At 38.5% G+C, this 3834-nt stretch overlaps 1 pseudogene; it reads left to right on the top strand.

Moving 5' to 3' along the window:
* The first annotated feature begins 1817 nt into the window (after positions 1-1817).
* LOC102490897 (glucosamine 6-phosphate N-acetyltransferase pseudogene) lies at positions 1818-2369 on the top strand (annotated as a pseudogene).
* The last annotated feature ends 1465 nt before the right edge of the window (positions 2370-3834 follow it).

Genomic DNA, 3834 nt, shown 5'->3' on the forward strand with positions numbered 1-3834 from the left:
GGCTACAAAAATAAACCCAGTAACATTTCACTCTGCTGAATCTAAGATGTGATGAGGCCATTAGAATCTGTGTCATTGGACTGGATTACACAGGAAATAACCACAATAACCTCATGCACAGGAAACACAATTTCAAAACAAGTTATGTTGATCGTCTGGTTCCAATGTGTTTTCCAAATATTTAAGGTCCTCTATGAATGATGCATAATACTTACTAAAATCCAGTAGACTTCGCCAGTCCCTAGAAAAAATCTAAGGTATAAAGAAAAGATTTATCCAAATCAGCTTCAGAACCAGGACAAGTCAAAATAACTATGTGTAATAAGAATAAAATCTCATGCTTACTGAATATTTTTTGCTTAAAACACTCTCATATACATTAAATATTGAGTCATCCGAAAAGTCATAGAAAAACAGAAAAATATGTCATGACTTTTCCAATGACCCGATAGGTACAGGTATCCTTAGAGTATCCAGAAAAAGACTCGATTTGTGGTTACTTTAAGATGCTCACTGTCAGTCGGGGGAGACAGACAATGTGAAATAGAGAGAATGGGCTAGCCCAGGTCAGACCTGCCCGGCGGATTTGCTGGACAGCAGGATGAAAGTTTCTAAGAGATTTTCTTAATGTTGTCTCAGAAAGAACTTCAAGGCCGGAAACACGGATATTGACATGAATGATGTAGCAGAACAATTGCTCTGTAGAGAGAAGCATACGGTGTGCAGGTGTGGCCAGGGGAGTAGGAGTCATTTTTTCTCTATCTACGTGCTACGTTTCACTCCAGGCAGGCTAAAAAGAGAAACCGAACTTCTAGTGTGGCTCCCTGAGACATGAGGAAGGCAGCAGGAAGACATGTCTACCTAGCTGTGTCTTTATCACGTGTATGGAGTTTGCCCTGTGTGTTGGCTGCTTTAGGAGTAAATCAAAGTAAAATCAACCTTGGGAGCCAGCAGGTGGGATGGAGGTTAAAGCGCTGGACTCCCACGTGGCTAACAGCAGTTTGAGTCCCAGACCTGGCTATTTGCTTTCTCACTTTCTCTCTCTCTCTGGTGAATTAAAATAATAATAATAATAATGAAATAAAATTAAGTAAATAATTATTTTCAAAAAAAACTTTTAAAAGAAAAGTAAAATCAATCTTGAATGAAGTCAAGTTATTGTTCTTGCCCATTGTTGAACCTGAACCACATTTTGTGATCTGTTGAATGCAGTGTATTCAAACTTCCTCAGCTAAAATTGGGTCCTCCAAGATCTGAATTATGACTTTTTTCAGTTCACAGTATCCAACTTCACTAATAGTCAAAGAAACACAAATTAAATAGCACAGTATCAGGCCAGCTCCATGGCACAGCAGTAATGCATTGCTTAAGAGAAGTCAAATCTCAAATAGCAACTGAGGCTGGAATCCCCAACTTCTTTGGCCCGGAGCCTAATGAGCATGCGCACGAGTGCCAACGAGCCCCTCTGGAGGACCTAGGAGGATGGCACCACAGCCAGCTCCTGCGGGGGGTGTTTCTCTTTCCTGCCTCCTGCATGAACAAAATGTTCTATCATGAGTAAAAGAAAATAATTTTTAAGAAATAACAAGATGGGACAAGCAGGTGGCGTGGTGGTTAAGGCGCTGGACACTCCCACATGGCTGACAATGGCTCGAGTCCCAGACTGGGCAGCTTGCTTTCTCACTTTCTCTCTCTCTCTCTGGGAAAATTAAAATAAAATGAGTGAATAAATAAAAATTAAACAAAAATAGGCTGTGTACTCCTGCGGCGGAGTCCGACTGGAGAGGAACGGGGCCTCCACCGGTCTTACTGAAAAGATGAAACCTGATGAAACGCCTATGTTTGACCCGAGTCTACTCAAAGACGTGGACTGGAGTCAGAATACAGCTACATTTTCTCCAGCTATTTCCCCAACACATCCTGGAGAAGGTCTGGTTTTAAGACCTCTTTGTACTGCTGACTTAAACAGAGGTTTTTTTAAGGTATTGGGTCAGCTGACAGAGACTGGAGTTGTCAGCCCTGAACAATTTATGAAATCTTTTGAGCATATGAAGAAGTCTGGAGATTATTATGTTACAGTTGTGGAAGATGTGACCCTAGGACAGATGGTCGCTACAGCCACTCTGATAATAGAACCTAAATTCATCCACTCCTGTGCCAAGAGAGGAAGAGTGGAAGACGTCGTTAGTGATGAGTGCAGAGGAAAGCAGCTCGGCAAATTGTTATTATCAACTCCTGCTTCGCTGAGCACGAAACTGAACTGGTGCAAGATTACCCTTGAATGTCTACCGCAGCATGTCGGTTTCTATACGAAGTTTGGGTGTACAGTATCTGAAGAAAACTACATGTTTCAGAAGTTTCTGAGGTAAAAATCTTTAAAGAAAAACAGCTGTAAAAGGAGCTAATGCTGCAAGCTTATACCCTTCCTAGAATTAAAATATTTTGGCAACCCAGAGAGATCTCCATAAATACTGGACTGGCAAAAACACTGTAATACTAAAAGTATAATGACATTTAGAAGATTATTTTGGGCTGGTGGGAGCTGCTGCGAATTTAGATTACAGACGATTTATTCCAAAGGGGATGATGATTTTTAACCAAAAGAATATATTTTTAACTTGAATCTTTTCTTGCATTGTATTTTTCTAAAGGCTTCATTTCTTGGTAGTCAAGAGTACGGGTAGTAAAGATTATGGCCGCTATCCATACTGCTAATTTTTTTAAAAGGACACATTGAATAAAGCTGTTTCTTATATTCATAAAATTAAATACTTTTGTTTCAGAGAAACATACATGAATATACTTACAGGTGGATGATTTCCTTACATGAAGTTGAATAAGTTAGTTATAACTCTGTATAGTGCAGTCCAACATTTGTAGACCCTAAATCTGGCAAACAACCTGGTCAGTCTTTTAAAGAAGTAGAATAAACAAAATTATCTTGTAAACTGTGACATGACTTAAATAATTGGAACATTATACTTAAAGTTTATATAGTTCTATGTAGATAAAGTACTATTATTCTGGTCACTATCCTGTTTCGACTTTATTTAATTATTTTTTACAGTTGAAATTAAGAATTCAATATTTATTAATGGTTCTAACCCTTTGCATTCCATGTTACATTAAACCTGTTCATAAAGGTGAAAAAATTTAAATAAAAATAATTCTTTAAAAAAAAAGAAATAATAAGGTATCCTTTTAATTGTTTATATTCGAAGAACTTTGAAATTATAATACCCAGAAATTGCCAAGGTCTCATGAAACATGCTTTGTTAGGAGCAAATATTAATTGACACGGTATTTTGGAATTAATCTATACATACACATTAAGATTAATAAAAATATTCAAATCCTTGGGGCCGGCAGGTGGCATGGTGGTTAAGGACACTGACTCCCACATGGGCAACCATGGTTCAAGTCCAGGACCTGGAGGCTGGCTTTCTCACTTCCCCTCTCTCTCTCTCTTCTTCTGTCCCTCTCTGGTCAAGTTAAAATAAATAAATGAATAAATAAATAAAGTTAAATAAAAATAACTCTAAAAAATTAATAAAAATATTCACATCCTTCTAACCCAGTTAACCCATTTCTAAGAATTTATCCCAAGAAAATAATTATAAAAAAAAATATCAAGGAGCCAGATGGTGGCTCATTGTTAAGGCAATGCTCTGGGCAGTTGGACCCACATGGGAGGATTCTGGGTTCAAGTCCCGAGGTTTCCTTGTGCGTGTTGGTGTGCACACATGCACTTGTGATCCAGGCTGGCTGAGGCTGGATAGATCACAGAGAAATAACTCCGTTAGTGGTGATGGTCTCTCCCTCTGTCTCTCCGTG

This window comes from Tupaia chinensis, unplaced genomic scaffold (genome assembly GCF_000334495.1).
Source record: "Tupaia chinensis unplaced genomic scaffold, TupChi_1.0 Scaffold000350_1, whole genome shotgun sequence".
Classification (NCBI taxonomy): Eukaryota; Metazoa; Chordata; class Mammalia; order Scandentia; family Tupaiidae; genus Tupaia; species Tupaia belangeri.